This window comes from Littorina saxatilis, linkage group LG12, assembly GCF_037325665.1.
Source record: "Littorina saxatilis isolate snail1 linkage group LG12, US_GU_Lsax_2.0, whole genome shotgun sequence".
Lineage (NCBI taxonomy): Eukaryota > Metazoa > Mollusca > Gastropoda > Littorinimorpha > Littorinidae > Littorina > Littorina saxatilis.
In genome coordinates this window covers 49,809,402-49,829,725 of record NC_090256.1, presented here as the reverse complement: position 1 = coordinate 49,829,725, position 20,324 = coordinate 49,809,402, and the positions used below count along the sequence as shown (strand labels likewise).

The 20,324-nt window shown below is 41.7% G+C and overlaps 2 protein-coding genes across 2 annotated transcripts in view; one reads left to right on the top strand and one right to left on the bottom strand.

Moving 5' to 3' along the window:
* The window catches only part of LOC138982156 (uncharacterized), a 383,732-nt gene that overhangs the window by 62,397 nt on the left and 301,011 nt on the right, over positions 1 to 20,324 (top strand). The window lies entirely within an intron of this gene.
* LOC138983130 (calcitonin receptor-like) overlaps positions 1 to 20,324 on the bottom strand; it is a 100,916-nt gene that overhangs the window by 19,731 nt on the left and 60,861 nt on the right. The window lies entirely within an intron of this gene.

Genomic DNA, 20,324 nt, shown 5'->3' with positions numbered 1-20,324 from the left:
CGATGTGTGAACTTCGCGAAGAGATCAAGATATAATAAGGAAAATGTAATCACCAGAATACAAACACGAACACCAAAACAAGTCGCGGAAGGCGAAAATACAATATTTAGTCAAGTAGCTGTCGAACTCACAGAATGAAACTGAACGCAATGCCATTTTTCAGCAAGACCGTATACTCGTAGCATCGTCAGTCCACCGCTCATGGCAAAGGCAGTGAAATTGACAAGAAGAGCGGGGTAGTAGTTGCGCCAAGAAGGATAGCACGCTTTTCTGTACCTCTCTTTGTTTTAACTTTCTGAGCGTGTTTTTAATCCAAACATATCATATCTATATGTTTTTGGAATCAGGAACCGACAAGGAATAAGATGAAAGTGTTTTTAAATTGATTTGGACAATTTAATTTTGATAATAATTTTTATATATTTAATTTTCAGAGCTTGTTTTTTAATCCGAATATAACATATTTATATGTTTTTGGAATCAGCAAATGATGGAGAATAAGATAAACGTAAATTTGGATCGTTTTATAAATTTTTATTTTTTTTTACAATTTTCAGATTTTTAATGACCAAAGTCATTAATTAATTTTTAAGCCACCAAGCTGAAATGCAATACCGAAGTCCGGGCTTCGTCGAAGATTACTTGACCAAAATTTGAACCAATTTAGTTGAAAAATGAGGGCGTGACAGTGCCGCCTCAACTTTCACGAAAAGCCGGATATGACGTCATCAAAGACATTTATCAAAAAAATGAAAAAAACGTCTGGGGATTTCATACCCAGGAACTCTCATGTCAAATTTCATAAAGATCGGTCCAGTAGTTTAGTCTGAATCGCTCTACACACACAGACACACACAGACACACAGACACACAGACACACACACACACACACACACACACGCACATACACCACGACCCTCGTTTCGATTCCCCCTCGATGTTAAAATATTTAGTCAAAACTTGACTAAATATAAAAAAAAGGTTAAGGGATTCAACATTGTTCTTGTTTGCTATTAATTCGCGAATAGATTTTTTTTAAAGTTCTTATAATACAAGTTTTTGTCTTTAATTCCACGTCCGCTAAATGCTAGGAGTCATGCTCCAAGTTTTCCCGCAACAGGACGTAAAATGCTATGCGTTTTGTAACAATGGCGCGTAACTGTGCTCAGAATATGGCCAATTAACACAAATACTTTACAAACACTCCACTTTTTGCATGCACATTCCCCATCCCCATCCGAATCCCCTTGCACCCCCCACCCTCGAACGCTCCCTCGCTCCTCCCTCTACCCTCCGGCCGTAGCACCCCCACCCCTACCTATCCCAACCCTCTTCACACTCTCCCAGTTGTGGTCGTGTTCACCCCTTTTCTTCTTCAAGTTGTGTTTGCACCTTTTTCTTTTGCTCCCAGCCTCCAAGGGGCCACGGAGATGCACAGATGATTCTTTGCTGTTATCGACCGGGGCTGCAAAAGACTTCCCGCAAATATCTTAACCTCTGCTAACATCTGTCTGCCGGGAGAGAGGTCCCAGACGGCTGTTAGACAACACTCTGGCAAGAGTTTAGGAGACAGGGGAGGTTAGGGGAGCCAGTATTTTTTTCTTGCCTGACGATTTCAATTTATTTGCTTTTTTTAATTTTTTTTATTCTTGTCATTCGTCTTGGGGGTTAAGAGAATCGAAATTCGTTTTTTTGGTTCATGTTTTTTTTTTCGTGTTTTTTTTCTTGTTCTTCTTTTTTTGTGCTTCTTTTTCTTCTTCTTTCCAATCTAGGAGTCCACGGGGTTTTTTTTGGTGCTAATGATTTTTTTTGTGTGGAGAGGTTACGAGAGTCAACATGTTCTTAGCCCAAGTTTTTTTCTTTATCTTCCTGTTCGTCGTCTTTTTATTTTATTTTGTATATAATAAATATTTTATTTTTTTTAAACTTAAAGTGTCAACAGCAATTTCCTCCCTCTTTAAAATCGGTCTTGATCCTTTTCTGCTTCGTATTTTTGGTTTCCTCGTCAATACAGCCACCGTTCTGTTTAGATCAGCCGTGTTAACGTTGTTGTTTTTGTTCTAATACATGGCGCGCGCTCTGTCTTTTGCATTCGTTACAGTCCTTGGGCATTTAAACAAAAAACTGTCTACAGATTTTAAGATGTCAGCTTTAGCAACGGCTTTGCTCTCTCTCTCTCTCTCTCTCTCTCTCTCTCTCTCTCTCTCTCTCTCTCTCTCTCTCTCTCTCTCTCTCTCTCTCTCTCTTTCCCTCTCTCTCTCTCTTTTCTTCTCGCAAATACCCCCCCCCTCTCTCCCTCTCTCTCTGTGCCTTCTGTCACATCTCTCTCTCTCTCTCTCTCTCTCTCTCTCTCTCTCTCTCTATCTGCCCACCCCCAACCCCCCCTCCCCCCCCCCCATACCCCTCTTTCTCCGTTTCTTCCTTTCCTCGATTGCCGATTCCCTTCCTTGGACAGTGCTGAAGAGGAAACGACAATTTCAATTACGTGTGCCCCGGATCTTTTCCGCTCTACAGTTTTCCCTTGGCAAGAAGTTATTGACAGAACGTCCTTGACTGATGCTCCTTTTCTCGTATGAGACGAGAAAGAACGAGAAGTCGATGACAGTGGCTGTTATATTCCCACCTCTGAGCTCTCAAGAGATGTTATCTTAGAATGTCAGTCGTGTGATATTTTAGCTGAGTTTGCCAAACGGTGTCAAATGAGGCGGCCTTTCTCCTTCAGTGTTCATTCTTGATCTCTGTTGCCATCTGTGTTATCCATGCAAGCTCTTCATTCCCTCGCCCTCCAATTCAGTCTCTCACCGGCCTCGATGCTCTCCCCCTCTCCCAACAACCTCTCGCCCTGCTACATGAGAAATATGTTTCTATCCAATTCATACGGACCTGTTTCTTTCTCCTGATTTTTTTTCTGGATGGTCTGTTTTCAAAATAATAAACGATACACATTTACTGCGAGGACGAGAGGTTATTGGGAGAGGTCAAGTTTTTTTTTTTTACGGTTAATCTTATTTCCTTGACATGTGAATGGCATATTTCTTCTGCTGGGGTAAACTACGTGTATAAGTAACAATTTCACGTCAAACTAGACATTCAGGAAACCAATTCACAACAAACCTGGAAATTAACGATTGGGACAAAAAAATCACAGCAAACCAGAAATGTATACGTGAAAACAAGTAAAAAATGAAGTCACATTAACCAAGAATTTCATAAACTGTGTAATAACAAGGACATATTTTTTGAAGTGAATTTCTCTTCCTGCAACCAGCATCACAAAAATACCTATCTTTTTTTAACCCATCTTTCTTCTCGTATTCTGCAACTGTTTCTTCCCGTTCGTCACAGATTCTCCCACGATTGAATATATTCTTGTTAACGAGTTACCTACCCGGTATCACTTGAATCTAGGTCGTAATGAATGCAAACTGGGCTTGCCGGATTGGTCTTTTGTGGCAGAAAGAATCGTAAGCCTATCAGCTGTCTAGGAATGAACACGTCTGCCATCTTGACCCGCCTTGTGGGCAGCTGTGGGAGGAGGGGGGAAGGAAGGGGAGGGGGGATTGAGAAGGAGGATAGACGGGGAGGGAATGTATATCATTCATGCAATATTGAATAAGCCTGTCGATGGGGCCGAGAAAAACTTCTTGATGCGGCGCGCCACTGAGTTATAACGTGACGTTAGGTCTACAGAAGATGCAATATCAGATGGCGAGGAACCCTATGTATTTTTAGACAGGCTGGCGTTGTGGCTTGATTTAGAGGGGGTGCGAGGGTAGGGGTAGGGGTTGGGGTGGGGTGGGATGGGAAGAATTTTTTTTTTTTTTTGTACTGGCTACCATTGAAGCTAAATTTGACGGGCAAAGTGGCGCAGTGGTAAGACGTCGGCCTCCCAATCGGGAGGTCGTGAGTTCGAATCCCGGTCGCTGCCGCCTGGTGGGTTAAGAGTGGAGATTTTTCCGATCTCCCAGGTCAACTTATGTGCAGATGTGCTAGTGACTTAACCCCCTCCGTGTGTACACGCAAGCACAAGACCAAGTGCGCACGGAAAAGATCATGTAATCCATGTCGGAGTTCGGTGGGTTATGGAAACACGAAAACACCCAGCATGCCTACCCAACGAAAGCGGAGTGAAGCTGACTATGCTCTCATAGTCTAGTGTGAGGAACCCAAATGGGCAAAACGAGCTCACACGTCACCAGAATGTCTGGAACGCTGAAGAAGAAGAAGAAGCTGAATTAAGAGGTGTATCACGAACAGGGGGTGGGTAGTGCGGTGGTATTTGGATGCATGCTGCTCTGTTTGCGTGTCTCTCGTGCCAGTACGTCTCAGTCTTCTATATTTTGATTTTAAAGGCACAATCCTTCCAGAGAAAACAGTTCGGCTCGCCAGCTCAGATCTGGCCAGAATTGTAGGCCTAATGTACCAATAACATTCGTTTACTTGGACACATACTAAAAATCAGTGTTGTGGCTGCAGTATATGCAGTGAGTATTTGTGACAAAGAAATATCCCAACGCACACAAGCGGTTATCTGAGAAATAGAATTCATCAAACATGCAAGTGAAGTACAACTATACGTACGTACACATGTAGCTATCAGAATGTTGGTTTTTACATTTAGTCAAGTTTTGACTACATGTTTTAACATAGAGTGGGAATCGAGACGAGGGTCGTGGTGTATGTGTGTGTGTCTGTCTGTGCGTGTGTGTGTGTAGAGCGATTCAGACCAAACTACTGGACCGATCTTTAGGACATTTGACATGAGAGTTCCTGGGAATGATATCCCCGGACGTTTTTTTCTGTTTTTCGATAAATACTTCTGATGACGTCATATCCGGCTTTTTGTAAAAGTTGAGGCAGCACTGTCACACCCTCATTTTTCAATCAAATTGATTGAAATTTGTGTAAAGCAATCTTCGACTTCGGTATTGCACTTCAGCTTGGTGGCTTAAAAATTAATTAATGACTTTGGTCATTAAAAATCTGAAAATTGTAATACATTTTTTTTCATATAAAACGATCCAAATTTACGTTCATCTTATTCTACATCATTTCCTGATTCCAAAAACATATAAATATGTTATATTTTGGATTAAATACAAGCTCTGAAAATTAAAAATATAAAAATTATGATCAACATTAAATTTCCGAAATCGATTTAAAAACAATTTCATCTTATTCCTTGTCGGTTCCTGATTAAAAAAAACATATAGATATGATATGTTTGGATTAAAAACACGCTCAGAAAGTTCAAACGAAGAGAGGTACAGAAAAGCGTGCTATGCAGCACAGCGAAACCACTACCGCGCTGAACAGGCTCGTCAGTTTCACTCCGTTTTGCACAAGCGGCGGACTACGGTCATTGTGAAAAAAATGCAGTGCGTTCAGTTTCATTCTGTGAGTTCCACAGCTTGACTAAATGTAGTAATTTCGCCCTACGCGACTTGTTAGTATGTGTCATAGTGGAGGTATATTCTTATCCCGTTTAAAACCCTGGGCAGCTCTGAGATGGTAAGCGGAATTATTTCGTGGGAAGGACTTTACGTTTAAGTGGTAAGTTTAACTACTGGTCACTTACTCTCTGTCCAGTTTTCTGTCCATAGCTCGCACTGCGCCGTAGGCAATGGTGGGAATTACCGGTACTCCTGAAAGAAACAATCGTACGTTAAATAAAGTTGTGTTTGAAGTTAAAATAGAAACAAATCTGAAAGAACAACAACAAAAATGGACAATAGTCTCGACATGTATTTCTCTCTCTCTCGACTGTATACAGAGATAAGAACAGCCTCGCTTTCACCTGGATCCAGCCTAAAAACAATGTTCGGACCTCATGTTCAGACTCGGCGTAATGATTCCGAAAGGACTACTTTTTAGCGGTCAAGTTCAGTCGTCCGCATACTCGAAAGTGAAAAAAAGATGAAACGTTCTGCTACAGTATCGGAGAATGAACTGTCGAAGAAGAAAAAGAATCTCGTGCAAACCGAGCGGCTCCAACATACTTCAGGGCAATGTGTCGGCTGATGCACAGAGCGGGCGAGCCCATTATCCTAAAGGGGGGATTTCACAAAAGAAGAACTGATCAACATCTTCTCCGACGAAAATGAGTTCAATGACCCCGGAGCAGATCGATCTTGCAAACCTCCTTCCAAGCAACATTCCTTTCACCAACTGCCAGATCAAATCCCTCACCATCAACATTATCAATAAATAAACCCTTCATTGACAAACCTTACGCACATTACCCGCCTCTCAAAATGAAATCGGTCGACCCACGTAGGCCTAAGTCGGAAAGGTCGCTGTGATGTTGGGAGAACTTGCGTATTTTCATTTCATTTATTGTTGTTCATTACCGTTCATTGCTGTTTCAGAATTGTATTCTCTTTCTTCCAGACCATTGCTTTTTTGTTGAAACCCAAGAAAAATTGAATTCATTATCATTTTAAACACGATACAATTGGTCCTACTTTTTCAAGCGTATGTCTGTGACGTCGAATGGAATGCGAGTGATTAGGTTTGTTGATTTTGCTCGGAGAAGTGGTCCGTGTTCAAGCAAGTTTCTTTCTTCTTTGAAAACAAAAACCATAAGACCAGTGAATGTCGAGATATATATGTTAATTGAATCTGTGATCCAAACATGGCTTTTGGTCAATCTCAATGGCAGTTTATTCCACTCGCCCTACGGGCTCGTGGAATAAACTGCCATCTCGATTGACCAAAAGCCATGTTTGGATCACAGATCCAATTAACGTATACTGTTACGAGTATTACACCCATGAAGATGCAGCATACATTGTTGTTGTTGTTGTTGTTGCCGTTGTTGTTGTAGTCGTTGTTGTTGATGTTTAAAAAGTGAATTTTGTAAAAAGTCGGATATGACGTCATCAATGACCCACGAATGGGTGCGGATATCATCTGCAAGAACATGTAAAGGTTCACGAAGATCTTTCCGGTAGTTTTCTGGGAACACACACGCACACACACACACACACACACACACACGCACACGCACATACACACACACACACACACACACACGAACACGCGCACACACACACACACATACACACACTCGTACTGTAATGCTGTTACCGTAACTGGGCAAAACCTTTTAGCTGACAAACTTTAAGTCGTTCACTTTTGTTACTTTTTTCTTTATTGTGTGTAAGCTTTTAGTTGTACCTTGTGTTGCAACCCGCGAAGACCAAAAATGGAATTCGCGCCAACTAATTTACCCTCAATACATAAACGGCAACAAACGCCTGCCGTCGAGTTTACTAAGCGGATACTGTAGGAGAACCATTGTTTGTTAAGGGTTTTAAAATGAAGCGTTGAGTTCACGAAGCAGAAGGGGTCTAATGGAAGATTTTTGAAAATAATTCTGTCAGGATTTTCAGCAGTCTGCAAGAGTAAGAGACCCTTTACCTCGGACAAGCTTTTCTCAACTTCCGGAGTGTGTTCCACACTTCCAATCCAGGGCCGGACTACCGGGGGGGGGGGGGGGGGTTATGGGGGTTGCGCACCCCCCCCCCCCCTAGCCTGAACATGTACCTTACTTATTTAAAACATTTTTTATTATTGCTTATTTTATGCCGTTTCATGCAAGGAGCGACCATTTTCTTATCTCAGAGTCAGACTATGACCTACCCATCAGCTTCAGGGGGCTTCGCCCCCTGACCCCCACAAGGAGCTCTGCCCCTTGACCCCGCCCAGGGGCGGACGAGGGGGGGGGGGGGTTCTAGGGTTTCCGGACCCACCTTATAAATATAAAAATATAAAAATATTGAATGAGGTATGCATTTCTTTATTTTACATTGAGTTTCAATTTTGGGGGTTATAATCAGTGACAAAATCTGCTGCCTGAAACTGGTAATTATCATCCTCAGAATGCACCAGATTGCACCATTTTGCATCCTTTTTTTCAAAATGTTCCGGGGGGGCATGCCCCCGGACTCCCCTAGCAAGCTAGGCGCTTCGCGCTGTCGGCTCGGCGCTTCACACCCATATCTTCACAATATAGTTTTGACCCCCCCCCCCCATAAAATGGACTGATCTGCCCCTGCCGCCAGGGGGGATATCCCCCTGGACCACCTCTAGCAACCCCCCCCTCCTCTTAGCCTAGTCCGGCCCTGCAATCGGCTCTTATCCTGCGATCGGGACGAACAACTAACTCCAGGGGCGGACGAGAGGGGGGGGTTGCACAGGGTGGTGGTGCACCCCCCCTCCAGCAAAAAAAAAAAAAAAATATTTGGAAAGGTGATTCTATGACCATTTATAAGTTCAAATGGCACCAGATGGCACCATTTTGCTTCTTTGGGCCAAAAAGTTTTCCGGGGGGGCATGCCCCCGGACCCCCCTAGCAAATTCGGGCGCTTCGCGCCCATCACATTCACTTTCGATTCAAAGTGCACCCCCCCTTACAAAGCAACTGATTCGCCCCTGAACTCTGATGTGTACGTTATGCAGCGCGCGCGCAATATACTATTCTTTTCTTTCACAAATCAGCGTTCACGAGTTCATCGGAGTTCACAATTTGTTGCGAAAAAAAGCGCTGGCACGTAGTCAACGTGTTTTGATCGAGGTCACCCGAGTTTAGGGAAACACATGTGGTGGGTAGATTTCTTGGAATCAATAATCACATAACAGTGGAATCCTCCTTAAGACCCCCTTCCGTTTTGAGCCGTCCGCTCTTTTAAGACTGTGATTTCACACATATTCTGTTCGTAACCTCTCAACATATATATACCCCCGCTTTAAGACTCGATCACTCCCTCTCAAGACCTTAATTTCTCGGATTTTTTCCCGGGTTTTAAAAAGGGGGAGGGGTTGCCTCTGTACCGCAAAAGCCCCGGATGCAACTTCAAGGAGATTTTTTCTCTAGATCTCGCTCAGGTCAAGTATCTATTTTCAACATCACTGAAATTGATGTTGTTTAAGTCAACAGGTTCCATTAGATCTGATCGAACATTTTAATTTGTTCCCAATAAAACAGATTGCATTCCCACTTGAATTAAACAGATTGTAAACACGGCGTTCAGCGACGTTCCATGGTGCGTTGTTAATGTAATCAATTTAAAAAAAAATGTTTTAATTGGTTGGTTGTTAGTCCTAGTCTTTTTTGTATAATGTATCCCCAGGTGTTTTTTGTATTTGTCGCTGTTTGTTTAGTCTATGCTGTAGCATTTTACGTTTGTCTGTATTGCTAGTAAAGAAAACACGAACTTCAATGTTTTTGGAAGTGAGCATTCACCTCGCACTCTCATCAGCACAGAAACTACAAACACTTCAAAACCCTCTGTAGGGTTGCAAAATGTGCCAGAGGTTGTTTTGGGGGATTATTTTTGAGAAATGAAAAAAAAGTTTTAGGGGCGGCGGAAAAAAATAGGGTTGGTCGGGTTACCCTAAACCCACATACATTTTTGTTTGGCCTGAGTACAGTTCAAAATGTGGGATAGGATGCTGAGTACGATTGCTTTCACCCCCAATAAATGCACCCTGGCCAACACTTTTTGTAAATACCTCAGTCTAATTTATTCATGAGGCTTTGTTATTTCCAGGACCTACGGTTTACCATGTTTGTTTGTTTTTGCAATGACCCTGCAGATTATTTGTTAAAGTTTGTCTGTGTATAGGTGTGACAAATGGATTTGTACATAGTTCAGTCTAAAAATTGTTTAACAAATATGTACAGATTAGCTTGCCATACTTTTGGTTCGCATGGCTTGACTGCGTGACGGTAGTATCACCTGTTGAAATGGGGTGATCTGATTTTGCAAACTATATTTTCATTGGTTACTGGGTTTTAGGATTGACCAATGAGAGAGGAGATTGCTAACAGGGAGGTAGCCATATTGGTTGTGTTTAAGCAGAACATTGCTGGAAGTGGGGGCAGTCAGACGTCTCTGTTCGTGTCTCCACATTTATTCAGAATGTTGCTCAGAGGACATTGAGGTCGAATGTTATACGACTCATGTTTTGGATGAATCAGTTGTGATTCAATGCTGTGAATATACAGGAATTTATTGAATTGTATTTTACTCAGTAATCTTGACTTGTGAAATAACTGTGAAAGTAATGTTGTGAATTGGGTTGGAGAAGTACTAGTGTGAGCTGTTGTCAGCCATTTTGGAAAGGAATGTTGGTATGTTCTTTTGTAATGGAGTAATTTGTAAATGAGCTGTTGTAATACTGTAACAGCATAAGCTAGTTGACGGATGAATGAATAGTATTGAGTAAGAGTGGAATTATTATTTTGTGGAGAAGTTTATCTAAGAATTGAGTGGTTGAGACTTACGGTAGCATAAACTTTTTACACAGCACCCCGGTGGGAGAGAGGATGCTCTCGGCTGCGGGGAAGATGGAAGAAGACTGGCATCCCCTCCTTGTCGCCACGGATCGTTTGATTGTGGGCGCAAGGTTGTAACGCAGCGCAGGAATTCTGGGACCCGGTGGAACCCCACCCCATATCACCATGAGCATTATTCTGTCATTGGCGTGATATTGGATCCAGCAATGAACCCGCTGAATTGTGAGTAGTCACTGTAGTGTGAATTACCACTGGAGAATACGTAACATGTGAAATGTGCGTAACGAGATTCTGTGATTAACAGGAAACATGATTAACAGAAGGATTGTGTGAAACAAGTGACGACGTCATCGAGAAACGGTTATTCATCCACGTGCTACATAAGCTATTATCATTATTATTACAGTGAATGCAAGAGAATTGTTGATTGTATGAGAGGTAACATATTTATATTTTGTTGTGATGTTTAAATATAGGTACGAGGGCAAAGGGCAGTAATCGTGTTTCAGTCTTTGTGCCTAGTTTGAGTGCTGTGTTTGTGTGAGACGAAGTGAGTTAGTAAACAGAGTAGAACACGCATTTTTCTGATAGAGTAATTAATACACACAGACACTTTCACGTAAATACCCTCCGTAACAATAGGTGTGATTGAGAACAAACATGTTAAATGGTTTTTTTTTGCTTTTTGTGTGTGTTTTTTTCTGTTCTTTTTGCACCGTAACATTACGGCACATTGAATGTACTCTGGGCAGTTAAATACTCTGTAGTCAGTACAACTCCACGAAGTGCAGCAACTTTGTCACGAATTAGACCTCTTTTCCTCCAACTACGGCTGGTATTGGGTCCACACTCGTTCAGTTCCATCAAATGCGGCCAATTGAGAATTCAGCCTGGACGTCTGGGAAATTTTAGCATGAACAATGCCAAAGCCACTGACAGCTTGCAGAGCACTTCAGTGGACCTAAAACCTCTACCTGAATCGTCTTTTGTTTTGTATTTAGTTAAATGGTGTGTAGGTGCTTTTGTTCTTAAATCAAGTCAAGTACAGAGACAGAATAGCCGCTGTAATTATTATGGGGGCGAGGACGCCCCCATTCTATACGGATAGTTTAGAGGTTGACCATGGGCAGCGCCATTTTGTTGTGAAATACGTCATCAGTTTGTGTACACAGGAAGTTGTGACATCCGTCACCCTATGGGAGGGGTGAAGGCAACATTGTTCATCTGTAGAAAGTTGTGAAATCCGTCACCCTATGGGAGGGGTGACGTCAAAATTGGTCATCACAGAGTTTGTGTAACACAGGAAGTTGTGAAATACGTCACCCTATGGGAGGGGTGACGTCAAAATTGTTCAACAAAAACATGATATGTCGCATTGTGCAGGGTCAACTGCAACAAACTCAAACCGAGCCATTCATACCTAGCTGTATTTGAGTGACTTATATACCCGACATTTTTATTTCTTATTTTTAGCACAGGTGTAGGAAAAATCATGAACCAAAATGTTATTTATTTTCTAATTTAACATTTTTTTTACAAATATGACCATGGTCTTTTAAACATACAGTGACATTAAACATTGTTATGTTAAAAAAAAGAAAAAAGAAAAAAAGCTTTTGTGCACAAATCAGAAAATACATTGTACATTTTACCTACAGGCCAAACAGTGTCTGTTGGCGGCAAAGGGCCCAGCAAGTTGCTATTTTTAGATCGATTAAAAGTTGTCAAGAACAGGCGCTTACATTTGGATGTGTCCACTGATAGTAGGTTTGGTTGTGATCAATCAGAATGATGTAGGAATAAAAATGTATGACAGTTTGGTATGATGACATGTAATTCAAATATGCTGAAATGTAATATTATACATGATATAATATTATTATGGCTGTTGCCATGACCATGAACCCCAAGAAAGGTTTAATGTTATGTAAAATCAAAATACCAAAATCAAGCACCTACTAATCTGATCTACGGTGCGGCTTGGACCTAATATGGATGGACACGCAACTCGCTCAGCCAGCCAGCGCTGCGAGACTTACAGCGGCCAACTTCGCCGCGGCGCGCTCATTGGCTCAGTATTGAACTTGCGTCAAGGCCGATGCGCGTAGATTCCCAGAATGTTTACTTTCGGTTAGATTCTTCGACAGCATTCGCAGAGGTGACTGCCGTATTGTGTACCGCAGTCAGAAGTAATTTATTACTTTTGGGAGTTTAGTAACGTGATATCAGTTTTCAATTGTTCGTTCACTTATATTGCTTTCAGATTTAACACACAAGAAACAGTAGCACGGTTTTCGTTGCGAAAATGTGCATTGGCAGTGCCCTACGCGATCGAATTGTGTATTATGTACACGCGGTGTTCTTCTGGAAAAGACCGAAGCGACATGTGACGTCAGTCGTTCAGCCCGCGAGCGGTGGGATGGGGGGGGTTCACATGGTTTGTTTGTTTCAGAACCACACCCATATACACACATTTCACATGTAAACCATTTGTCCGCCCCCTGTCGATATTTATCGACTAAGTTCCTTGTATACTCTGCATAAGATGCTGCAGATGCCGCACGGGTTTTATAACGTTCTGGTTGTTGTTTTTGTTGCGTTTGTTTTTTTAAATTATTTTTTTTTCTTTGTTTCTTTCTTCTTGTTGTTTGTGTTGCTTTTGTTCTGCTTTTTTGTGTGTGGATCGATTCGTTTTGTTTTGTGCTTTTATGTGTTTGTTGATTGTTTATTTTTATGTGTGTAAGTGTGGATGCGTGTGTGCGGGGGAGGAGGGGTCTGGAATCTGCACATACTGGTAAATCTAATTAAAAAAACTGAGCGTAATCACTGCTCTTTTTTGTTGTTGGTATTTCTGGTGTGTGGTGACATAACTACAACCCCCAACAAAAAATGGTGTAGCTTATGGGGCGATTCGAGCCCTTCTTTTTGCCGGCGAAGTGTATCCCTTTCAACACATGCCAAAAAGCAATAGCTTGGCTACTTCCTGTACCCAGTGGGAATTTGTTCCAAAATCAATCTGGTAAGTGACACCTGAGTCAATCTGCTAAATTAACTCAGCAAACAAACACAAATCCGACCCTGCACGGAATGCAAGACACACGATTGATTACTGGTACGTGTCCAAACGAAAGGATGGTGTTGCTTGATGGGAAAGCCCGTGACATGTCAGTTTCGGTCAACATGATCCTTGACGCGGGAAAGACAGCACGGTATCTTTGACAGTACGCGGGAAACACGGCACGGTATCTTTGACAGTACGCGGGAAACATGTGCTCGGTATCTTTGACAGTACGCGGGAAACACAGCACGGTATCTTTGACAGTACGCGGGAAACACGGCACGGTATCTTTGACAGTACGCGGGAAACACGGCACGGTATCTTTGACAGTACGCGGGAAACACGGCACGGTATCTTTGACAGTACGCGGGAAACACGGCACGGTATCTTTGACAGTACGCGGGAAACACGGCACGGTATCTTTGACAGTACGCGGGACTTGAAACACGGCATTGTATATTTGACAGTACGCGGGAAACACGGCACGGTATCTTTGACAGTACGCGGGAAACACTGCATTGTATCTTTGACAGTACGCGGGAAACATGTGCTCGGTATCTTTGACAAAATCCAACGAATGAGTCGCACGTCTCCGGAGAAAAGAATTGCTGTCGCGTAACAAATGCCAGCTCGCTTTATTCTCAACAATCAGCAAAATCGCAAAACAAAAACAGCAGCATCAGCATACAAAGAAACAAACAAACAAGACTCACACATCTCCAGAGAAAAGAATTGTTGTGCCGTAACAAGAGCTATAGCTCGAACGAAAAATAAACAGCAGTAGAAGTATACAAAGAAACGAAGAAAACAAATCAAAAGGAGTACACGAAGAAACAAACAAACAATTAGCGCGTTAAGTCTTATGGGAGAAGAATTGTTGTCGCGTAACAAATGTCAGCTCGCTGTTTTCTCAACGATCAGCTTAATGCAAAACAAAAACAGCAGCATCGGTATACAAAGAAACAAACAAACAAGACTCACATCTCTCAAGACAAAAAAAATTATTGCCCCGTGGCATGTAATGAACAGTGTACAGAATATAAACAGCAATAGAAGTATACAAAGAAACGAACAAAACAAAGCAACAGACTTACACAAAGAAACAGATACTATCGCTCGCATTTTTACAGCGAGCAGCGTACATGCAAACCAGAGAAAGCAACATGAGTATATACAATGAAACAAACAAACAAGCGTCGATTGATTTGATGGATGTGTTCACGCATTGATAGTGTATATGTGTGTGGGCAGGCGTATGTGTACCTCCACACTGCCTCTCCCTGTGTTATCGTATTTGATTACATAAGCAGCGTATAAGTAATGATTATTATCGTTTGTCTCGTATTTTACATGTTAACGAATTACTGCCTTCCATAAAAAATTGTTACATTTACCTGAATTTACATGTTGCATGTCTTAGACTTGATGCTCTCTTCCTATGCGCTTTCGTCCTAGTCTCTCCTTGTGGTTGTTAGTACCTTCTTCCCCCTTTCCCTCCCTTTTCTTTTTATCTTCTGTAGATTCCTTTGTTCCTAGTTAGCTCCCCATCCCCATTCTTTCAATTTGTTCCTCTGGTTTATTGTTGTTATGTCCACCATTACGAAAATGTGTGTAATTTAGTACTGTTCTGGTCACGTGATATAAGCATTTGCTTGAGTGCGTGTCCTAGTTGTGTGTTTTGAACTGTTCATGCGAAGAAATCCTGAATAAAACTTTGTTTAAACCAAACAAACAAGCGTGTACAGTGTCATGACAAAAGAATTGTTGTCGCGTAACAGATGCTATCACTCGCATTTTTAAAGGGAGCGGCGAACGTGCAAATCAGACACAGCAACAAGAGTGTAACAAAATACTTTTTTTTTTTTAAACACAGAACACAAACTGACATGCAGCGCCGTTAAAAAGAACAGAAACGACAGAAAGACAAAACTCGTGGGACATCATGGTTGACCCTCCTCTTCGCGTGTTTGCTTTTTCCCTCAAACATTTGCAAAGGGACAGAATGATGCGAACATTGCAACAAAAGGAGCACAATGAAACCATGCGCAACAACACTTTTTGTCCTGGAGAAAATGAGTTTCAAATGTGCTCCATTGGGGACATGGTTTTTCCTCCTGCCATAAAAACAGACACTTACTGCCTGAATGCATGGGACACATAATAAGAAAAGCGTTAACAATACCAAGAAAGCAAGAAGAAAATAAAAGCAAAACAACACAGGGGGTGAAATAGATTTTGCATATAGCTTTTGCGAGTGTTTGCGAGTGTGTGTGTGTGTGTGTGTGTGTGTGTGTGTGTGTGTGTGTGTGTGTGTGTGTCTGTGTCTGTCTGTCTGTCTGTTCGTGTGCCTGAGCGTGCGTGTGTGTGTGTGTGTGTGTGTGTGTGTGTGTGTGTGTGTGTTTGTTTGTGTGCGTGCGTGCGTGTGTATGTGTGTGGGTCTTTGTCTGTATGATAATGTGTGCGTGTGTGCCTGTGTCTGTCTGTCTATTTGCAAGTCATTCTGTCTCTCTGTATCTGTGACAAAACTGACCGCCCAAAGGGTTGAAATAGGCAGAGGGGGGTACTTAACGAGAGCAACACAGATGCAGACAGTGCTGGCGACAAGTTACCCCTTGGTCCAGACATCATGAAATTAATCATGAAACCCAGTATACTAATAGTGTCTGGCAATTCGTAGACTCTCAGTCATCAATTTCACACCGCTCGTACCATCCATAAAAACAAAAATAAAAAAAACAAATAGACTGCCAACGTTCCAAAATTCAAAATCAAAAATCAAGAAAGGTAATTAAGTTGTTGGAACGGTTATTTATTGACAAAATAAAATGTTACGTTCACAAGTATATCGACCCAGCGGTCTTTTAAGTCAGTAATCATTGCTTCAATCGCTTGTGTCTTCACTGCAAGCCGCTGAACATTTGTTCAAGATAAGTGTTGTGTAATCAGTGTTTTTTCTGTGCACTTAAAAGACCGCTGGGCCCGGTAGCTCAGTTGGTAGAGCACTGGACTTGTGATCGAAAGGTCGCAGGTTCGAATTCGGGCCGGGACGGACACGGGTCAACTTTATGTGCAGACCCAGAGACGGAAGCCATGTCCCACCCCCGTGTCATCACAATGGCACGTAAAAGACCTTGGTCATTCTGCCATAAGTGCAGGTGGCTGAATACACCTAAACACGCAGACACCTGGGTAGCGCGACTCGGTTGCTGCTAGCTTTCCACTGGGAGGAAGCGACCCGAATTTCCCAGCGATGGGACAATAAAGTAATGAAAAAATGAAGAAATGAAAAATGAAAAAAATATGTGTGAACGTAACGTTTTGTTTTGTCAATAATTAAACGTTCCAACGACTTACCTTTCTTGTGTGTTTTTTATTCATCCATAAAAACGCTCAGCTCTTTTCCACTACTATTTGGTAAGGTTACTTGATCTTCGATCTCTCCATCCCTGCGACTTAAAGTCTGCTAGTTCTTGGTGGTTTATTCATTTACGAGACCAGACAAATAAGCAATCAGGGTAGGCGATAAAATAATCCCAGACGCAGAAATCATGCAAGTCGTCGTGATCCCAAAAATGCCATACTCCGGGAGTGTCTAGAATCACGAAACCCGCCAATCATTGCTTTCATACTAGGCCTATCGTACCATCCGCAGACCTCATACAACCACACTCTCTGATAGGGTTACTTGAACTTCGAGTACTCCGGACATGCCTGGAACCACAGGAGCTTGTATCACACTCTCTGATGGGGTTACTTGAACTTCGAGACAAAGAGAGAGACAGACATATCAGGTGCGGAACGAATTCCTGCAGCCCTACAGCCGGGGTAACAGGCCATTTTGACACATAGTCAGTTTTGACCGGGAGGTCATTCTGGGCGTCCGGTCATTCTAGGCTAGTCTATTTTGACCCCCCTAGTCAATTTTGACCCCCCCTCCCTTCAAACTTCTAGAATAAGTACTTTAGGACCTTTTAAAACGAAATGTAAGCCTATGTATATGTGCACAATATTTGTTGGAAAAAGGATCCCCCCAAACCTGTGGAGATACATAAATGCATACATATGTATATACATACATTTCGTCATCAAAAAGTCATAATGTACTTATTCTTGACATTTGAAGGGAAGCGTCGAAAAAAAAAAAATCTTTTTTAGAAAAAAGATTTTGTCGACTTTTTTAGTTTAAGAAAAAATCATTTTTCCTACAAATTGTGTGCACATGTTAACGTATACTTCGTTTTAAAAGGTCCTACAGTACTTATTCTTGAAGTTTGAAGGAGAGGTCAAAACTGACTGGCCTAGTCAGTTTTCACCGCGGGGTCATTCAGGGCTAGCCTATTTTGACCGGGAGGCTAGCCCAGAATGACCCCCCACTCCTCTCAAACCTAAGATATACGTAGTTGTATACAAGCTCCTGATGTACTCATTCTTAAAGTTTTAGGGGGGTTCAAAATTGACAAGGGGGGGGGGGGTCAAAACTGACTAGCCCAGAATGACCTCCAGGTCAAAATAGGCTAGCCTAGAATGACCTCCCGGTCAAACTGGAATGTATCAAAATAGGCTGCTACACTGGAGCATCTTGACAGGTGGTGTTATTTCTGCTCAACGAGTGCACGGGCGGCATGTCAGTTTCATCTCAAAATGTATGGATGATGAAAAGAAAGGGATGCCAAGCCCGAATTGGAAGAGTAATCTGGATTATACTGTTGACCAGGCAACATGTAGGGTGTAACGGACAATAAAGTGCACATATAATGTAATTAAAACGCCAGAAAAAGAAAGGGAGAGGGTATAAAATATAGCGAGTAAAAAAACAAAAGAATGAACAAGAAAGATGTATTAACAAGGCCTGGGGAGTGATGCCGATAAACCGAAACGCCCTTTTTACATTTAGTCAAGTTTTGACTAAATGTTTTAACATAGAGGGGGAATCGAGACGAGGGTCGTGGTGTGTGTGTGTGTGTGTGTGTGTGTGTGTGTGTGTGTGTGTGTGTGTGTGTGTGTGTGTGTGAGTGTGTGTGTGTGTGTCTGTCTGTCTGTCTGTCTGTCTGTGTGTGCGTGTGTGTGTGTAGAGCGATTCAGACCAAACTACTGGACCGATCTTTATGACATTTTACATGAGAGTTTCTGGGAATGATATCCCCATATGTTTTTTTCCATTTTTTCGATAAATGTCTTTCATGACGTCATATCCGGCTTTTTGTAAAAGTTGAGGCGGCACTGTCACAACCTCATTTTTCAATCAAATTGATTGAAATTTTGGCCAAGCAATCTTCGACGAAGGCCGGACTTCGGTATTGCATTTCAGCTTGGTGGCTTACAAATTAATTAATGACTTTGGTCATTAAAAATCTGAAAATTGTAAAAAAACAAAAAACATTTGTAAAACGATCCAAATTTACGTTCATCTTATTCTTCACCATTTCCTGATTCCAAAAACATATAAATATGTTATATTTGGATTAAAAACAAGCTCTGAAAATTAAAAATATAAAAATTATGATCAAAATTAAATTTCCGAAATCAATTTAAAAACAATTTCATCTTATTCCTTGTCGGTTCCTGATTCCAAAAACATATAGATATGATATGTTTGGATTAAAAACACGCTCAGAAAGTTAAAACGAAGAGAGGTACAGAAAAGCGTGCTATCCTTCTCAGCGCAACTACAACCCCGCTCTTCTTGTCAATTTCACTGCCTTTGCCACAAGCGGTGGACTGACGATGCTTCGAGTATACGGTCTTGCTGAACAATTGCAGTGCGTTCAGTTTCATTCTGTGAGTTCGACAGCTTGACTAAATGTTGTATTTTCGCCTTACGCGACTTGTTCTTAATTTCTTGCCGTATTGATTATGCGTCCCCTTACAAGCGCAAACACCAATATTTAGCAACAGCCTCCCCTTTACCGAACCCTTCCCTTCCGTCCGTCCCCTTTACCCGGTGTTGCTTTACTCTCTTACTCCACCCACCCCCCCCCCCCCCCCCTCCCCTCTTTCCATTTCCGTCTCTCTCTTAATCTCTCTCTTGTCTTCTCTGTCTCTCTGTCTGTCTACGGGTCTGTCTGTCTGTATGTCTGTCTGTCTGTCTGTCTGACTGTCTGTTTGTCTGTTTGTCTGCTTGTCTGTTTGTCTGTCTATCTCTCTATCTATCTCTCTCTCTCTCCCTCTTCCTCTCTCTCTATCTCTCTTTTTACATTTAGTCAAGTTTTGACTAAATGTTTTAACATAGAGGGGGAGTCGAGACGAGGGTCGTGGTGTGTGTGTGTGTGTGTGTGTGTGTGTGTGTGTGTGTGTGTGTGTGTGTGTGTCTGTGTGTGTGTGTGTGTCTGTGTCTGTGTCTGTGTGTGTGTAGAGCGATTCAGAGTAAACTACTGGACCGATCTTTATGAAATTTTACATGAGAGTTCCTGTATATAGTATCCTCAGAGATATTTTTCATTTTTTCGATAAATGTCTTTGATGACGTCATATCCGGCTTTTTGTAAAAGTTGAGACGGCACTGTCACACCCTCATTTTTCAATCAAATTGATTAAAATTTTGGCCAAGCAATCTTCGACGAAGGCCGGACTTCGGTATAGCATTTCAGCATGAAGGCTTAAAAATTAATTAATGAATTTGGTCATTACAAATATGAAAATTGTAATTAAAATTATTTTTTTTATAAAACGACCCAAAAGTACTTTTATTTTATTCTTCATCATTTTCTGATTCCAAAAACATATAAATATGTTATATTCGGATTAAAAACAAGTTCTGAAAATTAAAAATATAAAAATTATGATTAAAATTACATTTCCGAACTCGTTTTAAAAACAATTTCATTTTATTCCTTGTCGGTTCCTGATTCCAAAAACATATAGACATGATATGTTTGGATTAAAAACACGCGCAGAAAGTTAAGACGAAGAGAGGTAGAGTAAAGCGTGCTATGCAGCACAGAGCAACCGCTACCGCGCTAAACA